Source organism: Gobio gobio (assembly GCF_949357685.1).
Source record: "Gobio gobio genome assembly, chromosome: 1".
Lineage (NCBI taxonomy): Eukaryota > Metazoa > Chordata > Actinopteri > Cypriniformes > Gobionidae > Gobio > Gobio gobio.
The window spans coordinates 54,102,575-54,129,710 of record NC_137097.1 but is presented as its reverse complement, the minus strand read 5'-3'; the positions used below and the strand labels follow the sequence as shown (position 1 = coordinate 54,129,710).

The 27,136-nt window shown below is 36.2% G+C and overlaps 1 protein-coding gene across 50 annotated transcripts in view; it reads left to right on the top strand.

Moving 5' to 3' along the window:
• The window catches only part of ighd (immunoglobulin heavy constant delta), a 784,237-nt gene that overhangs the window by 749,279 nt on the left and 7,822 nt on the right, over positions 1-27,136 (top strand). The window lies entirely within an intron of this gene.

The following is a 27,136-nucleotide window of genomic DNA, read 5'->3' as shown; positions in this document are numbered from 1 at the left end:
ACGCTATTCAGACACAAACAGTAGCCCAACCCCGGGCCGCCCCCAAACCTGCCCATGTGCGTTATATGATATAAAACACAGAATATTACAGACAACGGGCACACTTTATTGAAAAAGTTCAAGTATTCCAACTGTTCCGAGGTCAAACGATTGATTTGTGTGAAGAAAAGACGCGCCCCGGCATCACAATGAAGGCGTCACGGTCACAGGCCGGCTGCAGTTTAACCCATAGATGTGTATACGTAGATTCCTCATTCGACCGCTCCAGGCACGTCGACGCGCCGCCATAGAAACAGTCGCTAATGGGGTATCTACGTATACATATCTATGGGCTTACCCCTCGGCTAGGCTCTGCCCTCGGCGTCATGAAATCGCGCTGAAGAAGTCTCGTTCAGAACACATCGCGACGTTTGGCATCAGTTCACGTGTGCGACGTGTTGGTGAGTAGTCATAAATTATGTCCTAATGTTTGATATAAAGTATTTTCTGCTTGTTGTTATTGATCAGATTATGTTCAGTCACTGCATAATATCTCCACTCAGGCTTCGCATTTCTTTGCTTTCTATATCAACACACCTTGCTAATAGGGTGATTAAACTGTCATGTGACGTGCTATAGACCTTTAAACATATTTCATATTTTTATATAATATTATTAATATTTAATAATAACTACTAGTGTAGTTCCAACGTGGCATTTGTAGTAGAAGCACAATAAAAACAACACTTGCAATGCTTTTACCACAGTATTGGTAGTTTTAATGTGATGTTTGTTGTAAATAGACAGTAAACACAACACTTACCATGCTTTAAATGCCTTTTAATGCTAAATCCAAATATTGTAATGTAATAGTACTTTTTACTGTATATAATGTATGTATTATATATTGTGACTTTTTTTCTCTCTTTCTTTTTTTTACCTGGAAAGAACAAAAGGGTCTTTCGGAGTCAGCCCATTCTTGTTCATAGAGAAGTAACAGAGAAGACCAAAAGCAGCAACAGCAAATATTTGCAATGGTAAGTAAGTGTTGGTTTGAACTCTTTATCAAGCATTTGTGGTTACTTAAACATATTCTTACAAACTGCATGGCTCAATCAGTAAGAACATATTCTCTAAGTCTTAAAGGGGCTATATGCAACTTTTTCCCCAAAACAAACGCAACAATAGCCTTTTTATTTTACCATTTATGACTCAAACATCTCCTGATGAGCATACTGACACCTTGTCCGCTCACAGTGGGTGCACCTATAAACCTGTATCCTGTTTTTCATATTTTCTGACGGGTCGTTTTTTCCCGCGCTGTCTGCGGATGTGACGTCAAGCGCGTTCATGTTAAACGTTTCAGATCACTCTGCCACCACCGCTAGTCAGCAAGTAGCCTACACTCGCAAGCAGTGCAATGGATTTAACGAATACACAGAAGAGACCCAGGACAACTCGGACACCAACAGTAACTCCACAGAAGACTAAAAAAGTTAAACCCCTGACAAGTGGCCAAAAAAGGTCAAAGATTGAGAGAGACCGGCGCCTTGCAAGGACTAGAGTGAACATCGGCTTCGCATTTGAGCCTTGGAGGGAGCTCAGATCTGTGTTGGGAATACGAAATGACCCAGAAATGGGTTATTATATAGCCATGTAAAGCTACATTACATTGTTTGTTGTTTCTATATCTTAACAAAAAATAAGAGGTAAATGAAGATGTAAAGTGTGATGCATTTTATTTCACATAAGACATGTAGTCAATAAATATTGCTAAATAGTATTATGTATATGTGTCTTTCATACTTGGTGATAGTAAGCTATTGTGTATAATAAGTGGTCAAGGACAGTGCTCAGATTTGTGTTTTTAATATTCTACGAAAGTTTCGGTCTGTGCGCCCTTCATCAGCGTGTAGGCCAATGGCGAAATGGGTTTATTTATTTATTTAATGTATTAATTTTTTGTGTAGTTTGTCAGCTACACGTTTGACGTTTTGACAAGAGAACACTTATCTCAAACAATATATGTATTTGACTGTTCTTACCTCTGTAAACATAATGTTGACCTCCTTGCAGCAGATGACTTGTGAAGTGTGCACGTACGAGCGCGCGCTGCGAGAGCGAGCAGAAATGAAGAGCAGTTCTGTTTTTTGGCCACAGGTGTCAGTCGCGAGTTTAAATTTCAGAAAAACGCATATAGCGCCTATAATAATTCACAAAATTTAACAAGTTGTCAAATTCATATGATACTCGTACATAATCCTGCAGCTTTTACTCCGAATCCTGCCATTGGCTTCTGCCTCAATTCCTGTACATATTTATCATGATTTTTGTAAATCAGTTGCTCCCCTTCTTGGAAAGAAGTCGGATGTCCCACACACTGTCAGAAAGTTTATATTAAGTCCAATGTTTTCTTTAAAATTATTACAAATTGGGCCCTGTCTGTTCATGTAATATTAGATGTCTCTTCAGACCTCATAACCCACCTCTGTTTGCAAGAGTAGAAATGCTCACATGACATCAGATATTCGATTATTTTGTCATAATCAGATCAGTTGTACTGCTGATAATGTCCTGTTTGCATGCAAATCATTTACGTGATCAAAAGATAAAGTGAATAATCAACATTTTTAAACAAATTCATATGTGCTATTAAAGATATACTTTCAATAATGGAAATGCACACATATCAGTGAACTTATTATATAAATGTATTTAACATTATTATGCAACACTTTTTACAGAAAGAAACAGAGTCATGCATGAACTCACAACTTGCATGCAATGTAATGAAATTTCCTTTCTTTCTGTCTTGCAGGAATACTTGCAGATTACTTTATTTATTTAATTTTTTTTTTTTTTTGATCTCTACAATATCAGACTCAACAGTTCTTTTAAGAGCCAACCCTCACAAGAGCTACTAGTGAGTTGCAGCGAATCAGCCCTTCAGGTAAAGTTTCTAGAATATTTTACTATTATTTACTCATCAAATGCTCCCCTGAATCGTATTGTAACTGTCTTAATCGATATGTTTCAAAAACAATAGTAATTGCACATAGAGTAAGTGAGACTAGAGATACCACTAGTGTGGCTAATAAATTAACTGAGGTCATGAATAACTTTGCAGATTGGCTCACTTCTGCTTCTAGTCAAGTCAAGTCAAGTCAACTTTATTTATATAGCGCTTTTAACAATGTAGATTGTTTCAAAGCAGCTTTACAGTGTTAAACAGGAAAATAATGCAGCATAATTTTATTCAGCTGTATAGCCATTCTGGAAAAATTTCAAGTATCATACAGTGACAGTGTGGGCTTTAGATCAATAATTTGATCAGTAATTTAGTTTAAATGGTTAATTTAGTTTATTATTTAGATGTATTTCGATGTTTAGTTGAAAAATTTAGTGTCCCCAACTGAGCACGCCAAGCCAGAGGCAACAGTGGCAAGGAAACCAAAACCCCATTAGGTGACCTAATGGAGAAAAATAAACCTTGGGAGAAACCAGGCTCAGTCGGGGTGCCAGTTCTCCTCTGGCCAATTAACAAACAGCGTATTATTATTATTATTCTGGCAGTTTTACAGCTCGGAGGTCATAATAGATCAGAATATTCGAGGGACCGGGGGCAACATGCTGGAGACGGGTTTATTGAGGATGATGTTGATTAAATAATTATTAAAGTGCAATATTCGAATGATCGGAGGCAACACGCAGGAGACGGGTTTATTGAGATGCCGTGTCGATGAGGCAGTTTCAGGGGGAGTCTAATCACGGTCTCTCAGACACTTCGGGGTCCTGTGTTGGTCTTCTCTGGGCGCAGGTCCACCATCTGATCTGGATACGGCCCGGATCCGGCTGACTGCAGTAAACCTCGGGATAAAACAGAGAGACTAACATTAGCGTAGATGCCATTCTTCTGATGATGTAACGAGTACATCAGGTGTTATGGGAAGTGTTCCCGGTTCCGGCTGACCTAGTTAATGCAGCCTAACAATCATTTCATTGAAAAAGTGTTTTATGTGTATGCCACAGTAAAGAGATGTGTTTTTAGTCTAGATTTAAACTGACAGAGTGTGTCTGCTTCCCGAACAATGTTAGGAAGACTGTTCCAGAGTTTAGGTGCTAAATAGGAAAACGATCGACCGCCTGCAGTTGATTTGGATATTCTCGGTATTATCAACTGGCCAGAATTTTGAGACCGCAGTAGACGTGATGGAGTATAATATGTTAAGAGCTCGCTCAAGTATTGGGGAGCTAAACCATTTAGTGCTTTGTAAGTAATAAGTAAGATTTTAAAATTTATGCGATGTTTAATAGGCAGCCAGTGCAGTGTTGACAGAACTGGGCTAATATGGTCATACTTCCTGGTTCTAGTAAGAACTCGAGCTGCTGCGTTTTGGACCAGCTGGAGTTTATTTATTAAGCGAGCAGGGCAACCACCCAGTAGAGCATTACAATAATCTAACCTTGAGGTCATGAACGCATGAACTAACTGTTCAGCATTTTGCATTGAGAGCATGTGCCGTAATTTAGATATATTTTTAAGATGGTAGAAAGCAGTTTTACAGATGCTAGAAACGTGGCTTTCAAACGAAAGATTGGTATCAAAGAGCACACCCAGGTTCCTCACTGACGACGAGGACTTGACAGAACAGCCATCAAGTGTTAGACAGTATTCTAGGTTCCTACTTGTGGAGCTTTTTTGTCCAATAATTAAAAATTCAGTTTTTTCTGAATTGAGTTGCAGGAAATTACCAGTCATCCAATGTTTTATATCAGCTATGCATTCCGTTAATCTTGTGAATTGGTAAGTTTCTTTAGGGCGTGAAGAAATATAGAGCTGAGTATCGTCAGCATAACAATGAAAACTAACGCCATGCTTCCTAATGATATCTCCCAGTGGTAGCATGTACAGGGTGAAGAGTAGCGGTCCTAGCACTGAGCCTTGCGGTACTCCATACTGAACTTGCGATCGGTGTGACATATCTTCATTTACTACTACAAACTGATAACGGTCGCATAGGTATGATTTAAACCATGATAATGCAATTCCACTAATACCTACATAATTTTCGAGTCTATTCAAAAGAATGTTGTGGTCGATAGTATCAAATGCAGCGCTAAGATCGAGTAACACTAATAGAGAGATACAGCCACGATCGGATGATAAGAGCAAATCATTTGTAACTCTGACGAGAGCAGTCTCAGTGCTATGATACGGTCTAAATCCTGACTGGAAATCCTCACAGATACCATTTCTTTCTAAAAAGGAACATAATTGTGAAGACACTGCCTTTTCAAGTATTTTTGACAGAAAGGGTAGATTTGAGATTGGTCTATAATTGACTAAATCTGTAGGATCAAGTTGCGGTTTTTTAATAAGTGGTTTAATAATTGCCAACTTAAAAGTTTTCGGTACATATCCTAATGACAAAGATGAATTAATGATATTAAGAAGAGGATCTATGACCTCTGGTAGCATCTCTTTTAATAGCCTAGTTGGTATAGGGTCGAGCATACATGTTGTCGATTTTGATGATTTAACGAGTTTAGCCAATTCTTCTTCTCCTATAGCAGTGAATGAGTGTAATTTTTCCTCAGTGACACTACAATGCTCTGTCTGATGTGATGCTGTATTAGACGGCTGCATGGTTAAAAAAATTTTCCTAATATTATCAATCTTACATGTGAAGAAGTTCATAAAGTCATTACTGCTGTGCTGTTTACAATCATCAGAAGTTGAAGCTTTATTTTTGGTTAATTTAGCCACTGTATCGAATAAATACCTTGGGTTGTGTTTGTTTTCTTCCAAGAGAGTTGAGAAATAAGCAGATCTAGCAGTTTTTACAGCCTTTCTGTATGTGATCATGTGCTCTTTCCACGAATTACGAAATACCTCTAATTTTGTTTTCTTCCAGCTGCGCTCCATTTTTCTGGCTGCTGTTTTAAGGGCCCGGGTGTGCTCGTTGTACCACGGCGTTGGACTATTTTCTTTAATCTTCTTTAAGCGCAGAGGAGCAACTGTGTCTAAAGTACTGCAAAAGAGAGAGTCAATAGTTTCTGTTGCAACATCGAGTTCTTCTATACTATCTGGGATGCTGAGCAGATGATACTGATGAGGGAGATTATTTAAAAAGCAATCTTTAGTAGCGGCAGTGATTGTCCTGCCATTTTTAAAGCGAGGGGGCGGCTTTGCAACCTTAGCTAAATTAAGTATACATGATACTAAGTAATGATCTGAGATGTCATCGCTCTGCTGCAGAATTTCAACGGTATCAACATTTATTCCATGTGACAATATTAGGTCTAAAGTATGATTATGGCGATGAGTGGCTCCTGACACGTGTTGCCTAACTCCAATAGAGTTTAGTGTGTCTTTAAATGCTAATCCCAATACGTCTTTTCCGTTGTCAACATGGATATTAAAATCACCAACAATTAGTACTTTATCTACGGCCAGTACTAACTCTGATAGAAAATCAGCAAATTCTTTGATAAAGTCTGTATTATGCCCAGGTGGCCTGTATACAGTAGCTAACACAAATGTTGAACGGGTTTTATCATGTACACTACATAGCGTTACATAAAGCACCAAAACTTCGAAGGAATTATATTTGAAACTAGACTTCTGAGTAATACTGAAGATATTATTATAAATTACAGCAACCCCTCCCCCTTTACCTTTCAGACGCGGCTCATGTTTATAACAATAATCTTGGGGGGTGGACTCATTTAAGGTAATGTAGTCGTCAGGTTTTAGCCAGGTTTCTGTCAAACAGAGCACATCTAGATTATTATCTGTAATAATATCATTAACAATAAGCGCTTTTGGGGAAAGGGATCTAATATTCAGCAACCCAAGCTTTATCAATTGTTCATCTGTATTATATATTTTGTTTATTTGTTGGACGTCAATTAAATTTTTACTGTTGAATGGTTTTGATGTTTTTTTGTATTTACTAATTCGGGGAACAGACACAGTCTCTATATGATAATATCTCGGTGAAAGAGTCTCTATGTGCTGGGATTTATCTGACTCCGGTAACGTGAGACAGCTAGCAGACGGTCGGTTTAGCCAGTTTGTCTGCTTCCTGACCTGGGCCCTAGTGAGTCAAGGTTTAGCTCTAAGACTATGTGCCAGATTACTAGAGAGAAGAGCGGCACCACCCCAAGAGGGATGGATGCCATCCTTCTTCAACAGGTCAGGTCTGCCCCAAAAACTTTTCCAATTGTCTATGAACCCTATGTTATTTTGCAGACACCACTTAGACAACCAGCCATTGAGTGATGATAGTCTGCTAACTATCTCATCACTCCTTTTTACCGGGAGCGGTCCAGAACAAAAAACAGCCTCAGACATCGTACTAGCGAGTTCACACACCTCTTTAATGTTAATTTTGGTGATCTCCGACTGGCGAAGTCGAACATCATTAGTGCCGACGTGAATAATAATCTTAGAGAATTTACGATTAGCTTTAGCCAGCACTTTTAAATTTGCTTTGATGTCAGGTGCTCTGGCTCCCGGTAAACAAGTGACTATGGTAGCTGGTGTCTCTATCTTCACGTTCCGTGTAATAGAATCGCCAATGACTAGGGCACTTTCAACAGGATACTCAGTGGGTGCTTCACTGAGAGGGGAGAACCTGTTTGATGTTCTCTTACACTTAACGTAAATAAAACGGTGTCAATGTATTTCACTAAAATTAGAAAACCAATGACTTTTCCATGTGTTTTTGTAAAAGGAAAAAAGATTAAAGTAGTAGATGATTTCAAATACTTAGGGGTCATTTTAGAACCAACATTCGGTTTTAAAAAACATATTAAAAAATTGTCTAATATTTTAAAATACAATATCTCAGTTTTTAAACATATTCGAAATATGCTCACTTATGATGCAGCAAAAATATATCTGGATGCAATGATTATTTCTCATGTTAACTATTGTATCTCCTGTTGGTCTCAAACAAGTCAAATAACATTAAAACCATTAAAATCACTTTATATTCAAGCTGTAAAAGTATTAGATAAAAAAACATTAAGACATCACCATTGCCAAATTTTTAGGCGGTTAAATATATTAAATTTTGAAAATCTAATTGTATACTCAAATGTTAGGTTAATTTTTAAGATTCTTAATAATAATGCACCTCCACCACTGAGGCGATTTGTACAGCTCTGCTCAGAACAGACTACCAGGACATCTAGGTCCACAAGTCGAAATGACTGTAGATTACCTAAAAGATGCTCTGCCTTTGCACAGACAGCCTTCTCATTCAAAGCTGTTAAAGAATGGAACAAGCTTCCAGATAGTCTAAAATTAACCTCTGACCTGAGGGACTTCTCTCAAAATGTTAAAAAGGTATTATTAGAAAACCAACTATGTCAGCACTGATTATGTTAATGTTTAGTAATAATTGACTATAGCAATTTTAAAAGGTTGATTGTAAACAGTATGTACAGGGTTAGCTTAGGCTGAAGTGTAAATGTAAATGAGGTTGTAAATAGATAGTGAGTTATTGATGTTTAGATGTATATATTTTATTGTTTTATCTGCCCAGGGACTGCGGATGGAAATTAGCTGTGGCTAAATCTGGTGTAAAGCATCTTTTCTTTTGTAAGATTAATGTACTTGCATATGGTCCCTGTCAAATAAATAATAAACTTAAACTTAAACTTAAACTTAAACTTAAACTTTCTTGTTTTACAGCTGAGAAGAAAGACTAGACCTTATATCGAAGCAAGCTAATCGAATAAGTCCTTTGTTTAGGGTGAGGAAGGAACATGGCCATCTTGTGCCCGAAGAAGACAGAAAAGTGTGCAAGTCCATTGGTATGTCTTGTATTGATGTATTGTCTTGCTGTAATATGTAGTACAGAATTTGATTTCTCAAAGAACTATTCATTTCAGCAGTGATCATTCTTTCTACTCTGATAAAATATGCACCATTATCCATGTCTAAATCTTTTTATAAATCCTAAAATGAGCAAATGAGGGTCTGTATCTTGGATTTATCTAAAATGGTACATTTCTGTTTCCCTTTTTGATACAATTATTATTACAATGATTGCCTTTTAGCTTAAAGGCTGGAACTGGACTTTTGGCCTTCAATTCTTAAAGTGTGATAAAAAGCATTTAGTTGGTCTAAACTCCAGGTATTTCTCTGTTTTGTAGACCATGGATGGTTCTGGGTAGCTTTGAAAGATAATGAGTTGTGGCATAAATTAGGAATCAAATAGATGTTCTTTGAATTATGTGAAATATCTGGTTAATTTTTTTATACTTATTTCTTATACTCCACAGACTAAAACACATTGCATTTATGTTTTAAGATGGATAGCAAGGCAGGGTTCCCACGATCATGGACATGTTTTCAGAAATGTAATTTTCAGGAATATTAATCAAAATGAATAAAGTAGCTAAAGATTCATGAGAAAGCGTTTAATATTTTATTGAGATTACCATGGCTTTATTTAACCATGAACTCACTAGAACAAGTTCTAGGCTACAGCCGGGTATGAGAGTTAAAATCTCCTGAAAGAAATACAATCATGCATTGCTATACACACACATATACATTCAATTAAAACATTTACAAGCTGTGTTAAAAACAGTGAAATAAATATTACTCCATAATTATAGCTCCTTTTTGTATGCTGGATTAGGCCTATGTGTTGTTTGAAAGGCTTTTACAATACTTTTCTGAAAAGTCTGTAAATTCTCTAGGCTGCTTTAAACAGTATGGGACATTTAGTTATTGTCTGGCTTTACACCACTGTGATAATAACAACCACCACAGTGATTTACACGTGTACATAAACTCTAGGAGACCCGAGACCAACAGAGAGGAAACCAAAGGAAGACCCGAGAGCTAACGAAACATTCATTGAGCAAGACAAATTAAAGTGTTTTTACTTTTTAGTTTTACAAAAAATAAAAGGTAATTTTTTTTTATTAAAGTATTTTGATGAACGTATATGACTCATGCTAATATCTTTATCAGCAGTCAGACTTTTCGGGAGTAGCTAATTTGCCTCTTATAGAATAGGCCTATATAGGTCTATATGTCTTCAGGTCATTTGTGAAACGTTAAACAGAATTCAGTATTTATATGCACTGAAAAAAAAAATGATTATGGCCCGATTAAATTAAGCATAATTAATTTGTGCTCGTTTAAATAATTTAAATTTTGTTTTTTTATTTAAATTTTTAAAAAATGAATTGGTTTTATGGGAATTGCATGTGTTTTTGTTACGATAAACATTTTTAGTAAATTCAACTAATAATTTTTTTCAGTGTGTTGTTTATTCTGTGTCTGTTTAATACAGTCTATATAGCTGACTGTGCTTATATTATCATTTCAAGTCTTTGAAGGAGCGTTAAAAAAATCTCAAGCGACGTCAGTCTATGAATGAGTATTTGAGTATTTGATATGGTTCGGATCATTGTGCAATACAGCGGACACAGTGGTAAATGTTATGACAAAAACTTCAGCCTAAGACAAAAAAATAATAATATTGGTTAACCGTAAAAGGTTAACCTTTTCATCCATAACGGTCCACCGCTTATTATGGCCTAGTAGTTTAAATAAATTCATGGCATAATAATGGCATTATACATCTCAAATATGCATTCAAACGTTAATTGCTAGAACCTGCAGCAGAAAGGAAAATGTGCTGCGTCTGTCAAGAGGTTGTAAAGTCGGTTGGATGAGGAGTATTTGAAGTGTCATGCATCACTGTGCATGGAATGGCCACAGTGAAACATTTCACTTCATAAACCCCTACAGTAAACACTGACCTCTTAAAGCAGCCCTCAACAAACTTTCATTGTGTAGAAATTTTATGGTGTATAATTGTATATTTTATATATATATTTTTTAAAAACTCAAGTTTCTATTTCTAAGTTACATCCACATATTATAAACACTAAGCTCTTTCTGGTATACTAAATAGTGGCATTGGTATGTGAAAATTTTATGATCGCTTAACTTAAAATCAGATAAATGTTTGTTATTTTATACACTGTAAAAAGTTGATCTAACTTACAAAGAGTGAGGAAACCTATTGCCTTAAAATGATTAAGTAATAAACATCATGCTTAATTGAAAAAATAAGTTATGTGGAATTGTCAAGTTTACATAACTTAATTTTTCCGTTACACATGAAGTTTATTACTTAATCATTTTAAGGCAACAGGTTTCCTCACTTTTTTTTAAGGTAAGTCAACTGATCACTTTTTACAGTGTACCAAGATCTGTCTGAATAGCTCTCTTGTTAGAGGTGTGTTTTTGTTATGGACTGTCTCTCTGTGTATGGCGGGAGCTGGGGCACAGTATTTCAGTTCACTACAAAAAGATCAGAAGCATAAATGATTTATCACTGCAGAGAATCCAACTGTTAAAATGACATTATGCTTTTCTTCCAAAAATGCTCACTGACATTTGGTGTCTAATAGCTTTGATATTTTATGAATTTAGTATCAAACAAATAATATTTACTTTGTTTAAACTTTAAACCACACTCTGCAAGCAGACTTGAAATAGACTTAAACTTGAACACCAGGATGTGACATATGAACAGCTCTCTTGTGAGAGGTGTGTTTTTGTTATGGACTGTCTCTCTGTGTATACGGGGGGCACACAGTATTTCGGTCCACTACAAAAAGGTCAGAGACATCTGTAAATTAATGATCACTATATCCATTACGTCTATTCCATCATTATTTTTCACCGTAAGGCTTCACAGAAAAAAAAAAATAAATAAAAAAAAAAAAAATATATATATATATATATATATATATATATATATATATATATATATATATATATAATTATATATAATTATAAATAAATTAAGAAAGGAATTATAATAGAGTTTGGGTCCAAATCATCTCCATCTTACACTGTAAAAAAAAAAAATGTCTCCAATTGAGAATTTTCTAGTGAGCGATCACATCTAAAATTTTCAGTTGGCCAAATTGAATTTCTTGAATTTTAATTGAATTAAATTGCATCCAATCAAAGAAATTCAATTTGGCCAACTGAAAAATTTAGAAAATTTTCATATACATTGTGTATACAACAATGTTAAGGGGCTAACATTATGGTATGGATATGCACCTTTTTTTGCAGCACTCTGCAACACATCTCAGTGTAATTTGTATGTCATCATGAATCATGAATTTTATTGCATTTTGTGTGTGTATTTTGAAGCCTCTTTCCCTAATATATGCCAGCATTTTATTTTCCTGCTGTACTTTCAGCTTCACTAAAACCTTCACCTCTATTCACTAATATTACACTGCAATATTTTTACATTGTGTGTGTGTGTGTGTGGGGGGGGGGGTATTTAGTAAACTCAATTTAACATTTTGTGTGAATCCAGTTAATCCTGTTTTTGTGACATCAGAACTACAACTGAAACTGAAATGGCTAACTGTGACTGTTTATGTAATATATTTTTAACAGATCGGATGAATTCTTCCCACAAATATGCAGGTGTTTCCTGGTGATACTGTCAGAATCAAACCTCTGAGCTCATGAATAAACTGTTAGAATAACCTTATGCTTTTCTCCTCTATAGATGCTCACTGACATTTGATGTTTAACAATAGCCTTTTTTATTTTGTATATTTTTTACATTAAGCATGTAATAATTACTTTGTTTAAAGTAAACCATGTACTCTGCAAGCAAATGAGAACTTTTACTTGAATACTTTTTACTTGAATGTGCACTTTCACGAGTGGCTGAATAATATAAGTGCATGAAGACGAATAGCTCGGTCTATTCGAACATAAAAAGTCTCCAATAATCCACAGAATACATAGAAGAATCACAGGGGAAACACACCACATCATTACCAATATGAGACTGGACAAAGAACTGAACAAAACTGGGAGTATATACAAAATAAATTAGTTAACTGAACAACAGGTGAATGAAATAATAATCAAGGGAACAAACTGGCACACTCCAGGCAAACATAATGAAACTAAACCAAAACAGGGCATGTAGGCATTTAGTACGCCCCCTCTGGAAAGATGTATCCTTGTGCCTTAACAGTCCAACTGTGCGGTGGGCGGAGGCTCTGGTGGAGGGCAAGGAACAGGAGAGAGACAAACACAGTCAGGAGCAGGCAAAACAGTGTATGGGGGAGTCGAAGAAGGGAGGAGCCAGCAGCAGAGGGAGCCGGATGATGACCCAGAGTCCAGCCAGGATGGAAGACCACAGCAGCGTCAAGGGAGGGAGGATCCATGGTGGGGAAGCCCTCAATGACACCATGGTGATGAATGAATCCCAGGTGGAATGGAGGAAATGGAGACCCGAGGTGACACCAGTTTTACGGCAGCTTGCATCCAATTTGTTGCATTACCGCCACCTACTCTATTAACTTCCCTTCACACTATATTCTTTTGTCCAGTCATGTTTCCTTTAAAAAATCTAATAAATATTCTCTTCCTTCCTGTTTCTCTGCACATTGTAAAATACATTTAAAGGTCCCATGGCATGAAATTTTCATTTTATGAGGTATTTCAACATTAATATGAGTTCCCCTAGCCTGAATATTGTCCCCAAGTGGATAGAAATGTTGATCGGTGTAAACCCGAGTTCTGGCTGTCTTTCTCTGCCTTTGAGAAAATGACAGGCCAGACTAGCCAATCCTGAAGTCTCCTGGTTTGACGTCCAAGCAGGAACGGTTACCTCCCTTTCCTCCGCCCAGAGAATCTGGCACGCCCATGCAAACGCTCATTGCTTGTGAACAGTGAACGCTGGCAGTTTCTCAGTGTTTGGATGTACAAATGAAAACAGAAGTCTTTTTTCAGTTCCTTCTGATCTATGATTAGTGATTTCTTATGTGTAGCTAATTATTTATTATTCGTGCACACACTGCGGCTTCTCTCTCTCCCGGCCGACAGAACGGTGTTTTCGTGTTTTCTATCTTGTGAGTCAGTGTTTTTGTACGTCCTCGTCGCTAGGGGTGTGAGGGTTAGTATATAACCGTGAGACCGACGGTTATAGTTAAACACCGTCATTAGAACTCTATAACCGCCAAAACCGTGTTATTAAAATATTTTTTACAAACATAAAAAAAAAAACATTTTTTAGATAGGTTCCCTCAGCTGACGAGGGAAACGGAGGCGGAGTTAGTGGTGCTTCGGAGGCTGCTACTGCTGGAGATGATTCGGGAGAGGTCTGTGCACCACCCCCTACCAAGAAGAGAAATCTTGGAGATCTCCTTAATAAACGGAGGTCTGAAATCTCTGCCACTTTACCGATCAGAGCGCGCGTTAACCCGCTATCTCCAAGAACAACCAAATGACTCTACGGCTAATCCACTAGCATGGTGGAGAGACAATGAAACACGCTATCCGCTCTTAGCAAAATTGTTACGTAAATACATGTGTATTTGTGCTACAAGCACAGCATCAGAGAGAGTTTTTAGCACTGCGGGAAACATACCCCTGTCAGATCGTCACTAAAACCAAGTAAAGTGAACATGGTGTTCCTGTCACGGTAATTAGGTAAATAGGTAGATAATATACTATATCTCTTTACATAAATACTATTTTCTACTTAAAACTATAATTTCGTTATTTTTACTAACCCAAATAATGACTCGTCCGCACGTGAGGGGGAAAATGGCTTCCTTCCACTTAAGAGTTGAGCTCTTTATATTTTAATATATCTCTTTACATAAATACTATTTTCTACTTTTAAAAATTAATTTTGTTATTTTACTAACCCAGTGTTTTGTATGTGAATGCTGTTTCACGTGAATATTACCACAGGAGTGAAGCACAAAGCTTTGTTTAGCCTACAAAGGAAATGATGGTCAGAGAGCACTTTTTCATTCTGTTTTGTGATCTGGTCAATCGATTTTCCGTGAATTTTAACAATAGGCCTAGTCCATTTTATCCCAATGGACATGGACATCTCGTTTCTTTTCCAAAATCTTCACTCACGTCGCACCCATTTTCGCAGGGGATTATAAACGTTTCTTCCTTTCGTTTGCTTATAATTAAATCTATTATAAATATTCACATCCTTTACTGTGGGAAAGTATTAAAAAAAAACACTGTGGGACGAATACTTTTTTACTTCAAATTGTATTTAACACAGTTTGTTCTTGTTATTAAACTTAGCAAGGCGCGTCAAGTTTGGTTTATTTGAATAGCGCATTTCACACACGCCGGTGATTTTAGTTTCGTTTTCTCTGGCAGTGAATCAAACATTGCCTAAATGTCTTGACCCTGTGGAAGATAAAATCCGCTCTTCAGACATTTTACAAACACTGTTGCCTTGAAACATCAGGAGAAACTATAAGGATGAAGATATTCGAGAAGGTGTCTATCCAGCTTGTGTCCCATTCATCTCTAAACGCAGAGCGGTATATGACGCATCTTTGCGGGGAAATAGTAATCAAATATTTTTCTAATAGTATATTTAACTAATATTTAATTTTCTTATATTCTTGAGGTAACCATTATTTACTGAAAATCGTTTAAATATTTTATAGTGTTGTTTCACTAACGGAAGTGCTCAAATAAACACGCATGGATGTTTCAGCCTCAATGATTTCAAAATGTAGGCTATATATATCTGGCATATACTACAGTATTTAAAATAGCATATGCATTAGTTACATTCTCAATTTAATTTACAGAGCAATCCCAAGTTTTTAGTTTAACTAATACTATAGAAGCGGATTAGTGTGTCGCACTCGCAACGGGGGCGTGTGGTGGCGCTCCATCATGACCCGACCCCAAACCCCCCCCCCCAATTCTGAAACCGGCACACCCCTACTCGTCGCGTCTATCTGTTCTTAAATGTGCATACAGTCGGGAGTTTCTGCTCAACATCGGCAGAGCCACATCTTTAGAGATAAACCTCACGCACGCCGAAGCTCGGCCTTCAACATCCCGACCCCCAGTACTGCATCTGGCCCACAGCGGAGGCACCAAACGCGGCGTGATATTAAGCAGAAGTGGGGTAAGCGTGAGGGTATCCGGCTAGGCTAGCCAGCTTTCCCCACAATAAACTGGATTACATTTGATTACTGCTGTTGTGTCTTTGTTTGCGCTGTGTAAGTTACTCAATGCGCGTCACTGACGCTTTTCATATGATTGGAACATATCTAGAAATAATGCTTTAATCAAACTTACTAACTCGTTCATCTCGCTGTAATGGTACATTGCATGTGTTACAAAGTTGGTAGAATAATGATGAAGACGGACTCGGCGTGACTGGGACTCGTGTTTATTCAGAACTCTCAGATACAAACACAATAAACACGCGCTGACAGACAGTGCTCTCACAACTCAGTAGTTACTATAAATAACTTTGTTAGCAATCGCTCGTCTCCGTGATGTCCGGTTCGCGACCGAATCATTCTTTTGAATCGGTTCTTTTTAGTGAACCGAACCAGTTCACCAAATCAGACTGAATCGTTCTAAACGGTTCGCGTCTCGAGTCAGCGCTGATCCATAATTTACTAAAGTTACTAACTTTCTGACATGAGTGACAGCCCCTCCGACTAGAAATAAACGAATAACCTGAAGTATATTCTAGTAACTACAACAGTTCACCCTGAACTGAGACATGCTGAGAGAACTGATGAGAAGTGAACTCAGGTCCATCCGTCTCTCTGCCAGCAGATCGTGCGTCGTAGACCTCGTTAAACCACGCCCCCTCTGCTCATTTCAAATGCAAAGATGTCAGCCAATCACAACAGTGGGCGTTTTTACTGAAGTCTCACAGCAGACACGCCTCTTGAAACAGGGCAGTCAGCCACAGGGCAAACAGCAGTATAGAAAAAATGCCTTTTATTTCTAAATTATGACATTTTATGATGTAAAAATCATACTAACAATATAAGTACACCTCAGGAAACACTATAAAATAATCGAAAAATGCCATGCCATGGGACCTTTAAAATTTCTCTCTACTAATCCTAAACTTTTTAACTGGGTCATCATTACTTGCCTTTCTTTCTTAAACTTCCCACAATATATTAAAACATGCTCAACTGATTCATACTCCTTACACTGACTGCACATTCCTGTTGGATGTTTTCCCATAATATGAAGAATACCATTAAGGTTACTATGCCCCATTCTAACTCTGCTTATAATAACTTGTTCTTTCCTACTCTTACTATAATTTCTTGTTCCACCCACTTTATTTTGTATACAATATGAATGCCTCCCTTTTGTTTCATTATTCCACTGCTGCTGCCATTTATCCCTTATTTCATTCCACACTATACTCTTTCCCTCTGACTTAGATAACTTTATACTAATTTCAACATTTTCCTTTTTTTTGCCAACTTATCTGTCCTTTCATTATCCAGAATACCTGTATGAGCGGGGACCCACATAAATGCAATATTCTTCCTTTGCCTAACTACTGTTGTATAAATAAATAAAATATCATAAATTAAGCCCTGATGACTTCTAGCTGTACCCGATTCAATGCTCGCAAGAGCTGATGCAGAATCTCTACATATTAAAAAACTATTGGTACTGCTTTCTACAAGCCACTCTACTGCTTCCAAAATGGCAACTAACTCTACAGCATACACACTTAAATAATCAGATGTTCTTTTACTAATTTCTACCTTATACTTAGGCACAGTAGCTCCTAAACCAGTTGAATTTACTTCCTTAGATCCATCTGTAAAGATTTGAATACAGTTTTTATACTTGTAATCCCAATACCTATATAATATTCTTCTATTATATCACATGACCTATCATATTGTCTGATCTTCAATAACTCTAAATCTACCTTGGACATTCTAATAACCAAAATGGCTTAATTGGCCATATTATATTTTCCTCAAATTCTTTATTATATACTCTTACATCTTTTGCTATTTGATGTCCTGTCCATCCAAAGCTTTCTCTGTGTACTTTCTCCTTCTCCCAACTCAACTGTAATACATTTTTAACTGGATGATTTTCTCTATTTCCTCTTACATTAATCCAAAAGTTGGCTGCCAACTGAAGTCTGCGTAAACCCAAAGGCTTCTGCATTGCACATACTGGTGTAGTTCTAACCGCTCCTAAACATATTCTAAAAGCTCGAGCTTGTACTATATCTAGGCTTTTTAAAGCAGACCTTGATGCTGATCTATATGCAATACAACCATAATCTAATCTTGATCTTATCATTGCTAATATATATATATATCAAGGCTGTAACATTAGCTCCCCGTTTTAGACCAGATAAACATCTCATGATATGTATTACTTTGCTACACTTCTCAACAATATACTTTATATGTTGTTTCCATGTTCATTTTTGATCAAAGAAAACTCCAAGGAACCGAAAAACTCAACATTTTCTAAAACTTTTCCATATAGTTTCAACTGATTTCCTCTTATCTTTTTCCTTATAAAAAACATAACTTTAGTCTTTTCATATGAAAATTTAAAATCACATTTTACACCCCAACTTTCCACTTTATTTATCCCCTCTTGTACCTTCCTACCTATATACTCAACATTTCTTCCTCTTTTCCATAACGCCCCATCATCAGCAAATAGTGACCTATCCATATCTAATGTTATGTTTGAAAATATGTCATTAATCATTATAGAGAACAAAGTTGGACTCAGAACACTCCCTTGCGATGTCCCATTCTCTACATACTGTTTAGATACCTCTATTCCCATCTTCACTTGTATCTTTCTTTTATCAAGGAAATCCATTACCCAATTAAACATTTTCCCTCCAATACCCATTATATGCATTTTGATTAAAAGACCCTCTTTCCACAGCATATCATATGCCTTTTCAAAATCAAAAAATAATGCCACCACTGTTTCCTTATTTATTTGGGCTTTCCTCACTTCATCCTCTAGACATATTATTGGGTCCATTGTACCTCTTCCTTTTCTAAAACCACTTTGATTTGCTGTTAAAATGTTTCTACTCTCTAAGAAATGCATTAATTTCTCCTTTATCATACGCTCCATAATTTTACAAATATGCAACGTTAGAGCAATAGGTCTATAGTTTCCTGGCTTGCTGTCATCCTTACCTGGCTTCTTTATTGGTACAATTATTTCTTCTTTCCAACTTCCTGGTATACTGCCTTCTTCCCATAGTATTATTATTATACAATAAAGTTTCTCAAGACTTTTTCCACTTAAATGTTTTATCATACAATAACATACCTCATCTTTACCCGGAGCTGTTTTCTTGACTTTCTCCAGAGCTCTCTTTAACTCTCCCATCTTAAATGAAGCACCCATCACTTCATCATAATTATCTTTCCTACAAATCACATCCGCATATTCAAATTTTGTTCTTTCCCTACCTTGCCTTCCTTCTTCACACAAATTGTTAGAGCTATTTATCTTTGAAAGAACCTTTGCCAATAATTCCACTTTGTTGTTATTTGTTACTGCTACATAATTTCCCTCAATCAACAACGGATAACTCCAGTCCTTTTTCTCCTTCCATCCTCTTTATCATCTTCCATACTTCACCTATCGCTGTTTCATTACCAATTGTACTGCAATAATCCTCCCAAAATTCTCTTTTCGCCCTTATTGTCCGCCTTACTACTGCTTGTGCTTTCTTTTTCTTTTCATAAAATTATGAAATCTTTTTACTAACTTAAAAGCCCTATTCCTGTTACTTACTACTACAGTACCTTACATTTATCATCCCACCAAGGCATTACTTTCTTCTTTCTAATTTCATTACTCCTAGGGATGGATTCTGTTGCTGCCATTCTAATCCCATGTTTAATTCTGTCATCTAATTTTAATATATTATCTTCATTATTTATCTGATTAAAATATAGATTACTGATTTCCTGATACTTCTCCCAATTAGCCTTTTCTAATTTCCACCTTCCACCCACATTTACTTTATCTAATTGAATTTCTATATTTATCTTACACCATATTGCACTGTAAAAAAAATCAAATAGAAAATTTTCTAGTGACAGATCACATCTAAACTTTTCAGTTGGCCAAATTGAATTTCTGTGAATTGATGCAATTTAATTCAATTAAAATTCAATTTGGCCAACTAAAAAATGTTTGATGTGATCGGTCACTAGAAAATGTTCAATTGGAGACCTGATTTTTTTTTTACAGTGTGGATAATGGTTGCTTCCTATAGTTCCTTCTTGATATACTGTCCAGTTACATTTTGCTGCAATACTGATTGACACTAAGTTAAGATCAAGGACTGACTCTTTTCCTGTCTGAACATCTACTCTTGTACTTCTGCCATCATTTAAACAAACTAAATTCCTCTCATCTAATAATTCTTCTATAACCTTACCATTACTATCTGTTCTTTCATTACCCCATAATGTATTATGCCCATTAAAATCACCACACCAAACAACATTACCATTATTCCATCTTTCTATTTCTTCTAATTTTTTAAATTCTAATCTCTTGCATGGATTATAATAATTTATAATCACTACTTCTTTTCTTTTAACCCACACTTTCACTACTACATATTCCTGTTCTCTTCCAATCTCAATTATTCTATACAATATTCCCTGTTTTATAAATGTAGCACAACCTCCTCCTCCCCCTTCTTCCCTATCACTCCATATTGCAACATAATACAACATCTAACCTCGGCTTTAACTAAGTCTCCTGAATACATGCTATATCTGGCTTTCTTTTCTACTTACTATAAACTGCTTAAAATCCTGTCCGTTAGCAACCAAGCTTCTCACATTCCACTGTAATATTAGCACTATTAACAGCCACCACATACCATCTCTTGACTGGCCTGCATTCTCAACTCTTCATTTATCTCTTCCCATTTTAATCCCATCATACTCAAGTGATGCTCAGCTGCCTTAACAATAATCTGAATCCTTTCAGTTTTTGACTTGATTTCATATGTTGCATTTATCACCCCTGCAATAAATGTCACCAACGTCTTTTTTCCATCCATACCTTCTTCTTATCTTGAACCTCATTCCCTCTAGTAATTCCCTCTTTATTTTGCTTTTCCTGTCCTACCAACCTAACAGCATCAGCATACGATACTCTTTCCTTAACTTTAATCTGATGCACCTCCACTGCCTTCTTATATACTTCACATCCCCAATACGCAACACTATGGCTACCTCTGCAATTGCAGCATTTTGGTCTCACTCCCTCCCCACATTTTCCATATTCATGATCCCCCCCACACCTAGCACATTTCATTTTCCCTTTACATACTTTTGCTACATGACCAAACTCTTGACAGTTATAGCATATTGTAGGTTTTGGAAAGTACTCCCTTACCTTGTATTTTAGAAAACCAAAATACACCTCTTTTGGCAGCACTGCTTCATCAAACTCAATCAGGATAGTCTCAGTTTCTTTTTTCTCCACTCCTCTAACCATTCTTTTAACACTCATCACCCTATTATTTGCCGCTTTCATGTGCTCTTCTAGATCCTTCATCTTAACGTTTAAAGGAACCCCATAAATCACTCCTTTACTGCCACCACTTCTTTTCTCACCAACTCTCACTACCTTGGTGATTTTGACTTTCCCAATGCTTCTCATTTTCTTTGCTTTGTCTATTGGCACTTCATTTTTACATCCTACAAGTAGATTTCCATCTCCTAACACTCTAGCATATTTTACTTCTCCAACCTGTTCTCTTAGAATTTTTGTCAATTTAATTGGATCAAGCTTCTTAACCCCTCCTTCTCCCTCAAATCTGACTACTACATTCATTAATTCCTCCCCTAATTTCCTCACTTCTCTTCCTTCAGTCTCTGACTCTCCTAGATGTATCATCTTTCCTTCTTTTCTGGCATTTTTCCTTCCTAATTTCAACCCACTCAGTTCCCCTTCGACCATCTTCCTCACTTTCATCTATACTATCTACTTCCATTCCTCTTTCCGCCATATTTTACGATATTGCAAAGACGCTTGTATCAATATCGTTCCGGACCTATACAGGCCGTCGGTCGATATTCCGACAAGTTCTTCACAATACTCACAAAACCTGTTTTCCTTCAATACCACAATCCACATTAATATGATTATGTTCCTGGAGCTCAAAAGTTTGACGTGTCGATCCCCTCCACTCCACTCCACTCAAAACCACACTCGTCCTACCAAAGATGAATGTCTTCTTCTTCTTCTTCTTCTTATTTGATATTTATTGGCGGTTGACAAACAACGAAATGGTGTATTACCGCCACCGACTGGTATGGAGTGTGGATCAAAATGACTAATTTCCTCCCTTTTTATATTCTATTCCATAAATTAGCCACTTTTAAATATTGAAAAATAAAATTATAACATTCATTTCCTGACATATTTTGTAAAATATCTCCTAATATAAACCGCATTTTTATTTTTTCTAGATTTTGTATTAAAACCCTTCTTTCAGTCTCATATTTCTGACAGTAGCCTACAACATAACATGTTCCACTGTTTCTTCTTGCCCACAAAATTCACACTTTCCTGTATCATGTTTATTCATTTTATAAAGTGTACTATTTAGACTTGTGTGTCCAAATCTCATCCTTGATATTATAATCTCCTCTCTCCTGTTTTTTCCCTGCACTTCTCATCTCTCCTACTTTCCTTTGAATACTGTAAAACCATCGACCTTTCTTCTCCTGATCCCACTGTTTTTGCCACCTTTCCTTCAACCTTTTCTTAATAATACTCTTGATTTCGTTCTTACTCAAATTAACTGATAAACAAATGTCTTTGTTTTTAATGGCTTCCTTTGCTTTCTTGTCTGCCATTTCACTTCCTTGGACACCAATATGAGCCGGAACCCATAAAAAAACCACTGTTAGACCCATCATATTAATCCTGTATAATGTTTGCTGTATTTCTATTAAAATGTCTGGTCTACTCTCTGAGTGACTATAATGTAAGCTACCCAATGATGAACTTGAGTCTGAACAAATTATTGATTTCATAGGTCTTACCTCCTCTATCCACTGCATTGCTAATAATATTGCAATCATTTCCCCTGTATAAACAGATAATTCATCACTGATCCTTTTCCCTACGGATAAATGAAATTCTGGAACATTGAACGCTACTCCTATTTTATTATCTGAAGTCCTTGATGCATCCGTGTATATCTGAACATAATTATAATACTCATTAATATATGTCTGCACGTTATATGAATTACATTCCATATCCTTATTTTTCCTTTCTAACAAAGTAAAATCTACAGTAGCATCTGCAAGCAACCAAGGTTTTATTACTGGAAGCGGTACAGTTGGACCCACATTTAACTGATCAACTTTAAGTTCTGTTGCTTTCTGTATCACTGTCCATCCAAAGCTTTTCGTTTTCCTCTCTTTTTCCCAACATGGCTTTAACACTTCTAATGTAGGATGCTCTTCACTATGACCTTTTAAATTAGCCCAATAAGTCACTGATAACTGTACCCGTCTCATTTCTAATAACATTTCTCCCATTTCTACCTGTAACGCTGCAATCGGTGTAGTTTTTATAGCTCCTGTACATAATCTCAATACCTGATGTTGTATACTATCTAACTTTCTAAGTGACGTTTCTGCTGCTGATCCATACACCACACAACCATAATCTAATCGAGATCTAATCAACCTATTATATATTGCCTTTAATGCCATCCTATCTGCCCCCCATTCACTGCAAACTAAACACCTCATTATATTTATTACTTTCTTACAATTATCCACTATTTTCTGAATATGCATCGCCCATGTAACTCTTTCATCAAACCACAACCCTAAAAAATTTAAATGTTTAACTCTTTCTAGTTCTTGATTATATAATTTTAATTTTACCTTGCCTTCAATTTTTTTCCTTGTAAAAAACATTACCTTTGACTTATCAACAGAAAATTTAAAACCCCATCTATAAGACCATTCTTCAACTATTATAATAGCCTCCTGCAATTTTTTAACTATAAAATCAATGTTCCTTCCCCTTTTCCAAATAGCCCCATCATCAGCAAAAAGTGAAAAGCCCAACCCATTATCCAAATCCTCAAATACATAATTTATCATTATAGAAAATAATAAAGGGCTTACTATACTTCCTTGTGGAGTTCCATTTTCAATCACAAACCTTTCTGAATAACAATTTCCTATTCTAACTTTTATTGCTCTCCCTAATAAAAAATCCTTTATCCATCTATACATATGACCTTTGATACCTAAATTGCATAATTTAATTAACAGCCCATCCCGCCACATCATATCATATGCTTTCTCTATGTCAAAAAAGACAGCCACTACACTCTCTCTGTTTATTTGTGCTTTTCTTATTTCATGTTCTAAACACACTGCTGGATCCATAGTATTTCTTCCTCTTCTAAAACCACTCTGATATCTAGAGAGATATTTTTTATTTTCCACAAAATACATCAACCTTTCATTTATCATTTTTTCCATTATTTTACATATGTTAGATGTCAACGCAATTGGTCTATAATTCCCTGGATTTGTGCAATCTTTCCCTGGTTAACGTATTGGTACTATCACCGCATCCTTCCAACTTTGTGGTAACTTCCCTTCCTCCCAAATTTTATTATACATTTTTAATAATACATCCTTGGATGATTCGCTAAGATGATTTATCATTATATAGCAAATCTGATCCATGCCTGGTGCGGATTTCTTGGTTTTTCTGAGAGATCGATTTAACTCTGTCTTGGTAAATGCCATGTTTAATTGGTCATTACTATATTCCTCATTCTGTATTATCTCTTTATTCTGCTCTAACGTACTTTCCCATCCTCTTTTCCCTTCTTCACTAATATTGTTTGCGTTATGAATTTTAACAAAAAATGTTGCCAGCATTTCTGCTTTCTCCTCGTCTCTAACAGCTATTTTTTCTCCATCACTTAAAATTGGATACCCATATTCTCTTTTTATCCCATTCATTCTTTTTATCATTCCCCATATTTTGTCAATTTCAGTCTCCCTTCCCACAGTGTTACAAAACTTCCTCCAAAAAACCTTCTTTGTATTTTTAATAATTCTCCTTACATTTGCTTGCTTCCTTTTATATTCAATAAAATTCTGAAAACTGTGATTATTTTTTAAATTTTTAAACGCTTAATTTCGAGATTTAATTGCATTATCACATTCCTTTGTCCACCATGGTACAATCTTCTTCTTTTTTCTGTCTCCTTTCTTTGGGATAGCCTGATTTGCTGCTAATAGTATTGCATTACAAACAGCATTATTAACATTATCAATATCTTCTTTAATCTCAATTTTTTCCATTTCTTGTTCACTAATATACTTAAATTTCCCCCAGTCTGCCTTTTCAAATATCCATCTATCCACTCCTCCTGTATTGCATTCTTCTATACTTAAATTTACTTCAACTATTATAGGGTAGTGATCACTTCCTACAGTATTTCCTCCAATTACTTCCCATAAACATACACCTGCAAGTGAATTTGAAACAAGTGTAAGATCAATGGCTGACTCTGTACCTGCTCTAACATTAATCCTAGTACCCCTTCCATCATTTAAACATACCAGATCTTTTATCTCCATTAATTCTTCAATCACTTTCCCATTCCCATCATTACAATTATCCCATAATGTGCTATGGGCATTAAAATCTCCACAACATATCATTTTCCCTTCTAAATGTACAATAAGTTCATCCATTGACTCTATTGATAATCTTTTACAAGGATTATAAAAATGTATAATTTTAATATTTCCTTCTTTTACCAAAACTTCTATTATTATAAATTCCAACTCCTTTCCTTTCCCAATAATCCTATATTGTATTCCTTGTTTTACAAATATTACACACCCTCCCCCTATATCCTCCTCTCTATCTCTGCGTGTATCATTATAACCTTTAATACTAAAATCTAATACTGGCTTGAGCCAGGTCTCCTGAACACATATGATTTCTGGTTTCTTTCTAAGCCCTTTTATAAATCCTTTAAACTCTTGACCATTAGCTAACAAACTTCTTGCGTTCCATTGTACAATATTCAAGTTGTCTTATCTCCTGCCCCTCCCAGCTTCCCCTCCCCTTCCAGTCTTTTATTAATATTATCCCAAGATATATTTTTAATTCCCAAAAACCTTTCGGCTCCTTTCACGATTATTTTAATTTTCTCTGTTTTGTGTTTAACTTGATCTGCACAATTAATTACGTAAGCAATGAACAAAAATCAGCTTGTCTACTTCCATCGCTGTACTGGTTTCCTCTACTTGCCCAACCTCTTTTCTCGAGATTTGTTTGTCTTTGTCAGTGTCATAATTTCTCCTTTGCTCTTGTACCTTCTTCACTGCCTCTGCATAACTGATGTTGTTTACAGCTTTCACTTGCTCAATTTCCACAGCCCTCTTTCTTACATCACACCCACTAAATGTTACTCTATGATGTCCACCACAATTACAGCACTTATCTTGTGCATCCTCTCCACAGTTTTCAATTCTATGATCACCTCCACACTTGGGACATCTCTGTTTTCCTTTGCACACCGCTGCTATATGTCCATACCTCTGACATTTTTAACAGCGAAGTGGTGGAGGAATATATGGCCTCACTGAGAAGCACATATATCCAATTTTGACTCTTTCTGGAAGCACTGATTCCTGAAACTCCAAGAGAACTGATAAACTATCAATCCTTTCCCCATTCACTGTTTTTTGCAACCTTTTTGTTCTACTCACTTCACCTCCAGATATGCTTCGTTTGAGTTTTTCTAGATCTTCGTCGATTGGAATACCTGTTATCACTCCCTGTTTCATTCTTCTTTCACCTAGAATCTTTCTTTCATTCGCTTTTTTCTTGCATATACTGTCGATTTGAACAGCTTTGTTTTTTTGATCTTCTGTTTTGCATATTACTTCTGTTTTGCATATAACAGACTTCCATCTCTCAAAACCTTAGCCATTTCCACTTCTCCTAACTTTTTCTTCAATTCTCTAGACAACATTATTAGACTTAAATTAACATGCTCATCTTCCTTTCTGAATTTAAGAATTATTTTAAATTCCTCTCTCACGATCTTTTTCCGGACAACCCTATTTTCTTCATCAGAGCTGTTTCCTTCTAATCCTCGTTTACTGGATTGGCTTGCTGCCATATTCCCTTCATTTCGTCCACTTTTCTTCTTTTCTCGTCCTTTCCCACTACTTACAAAATTCCAATCATCAAACTCCATATCAT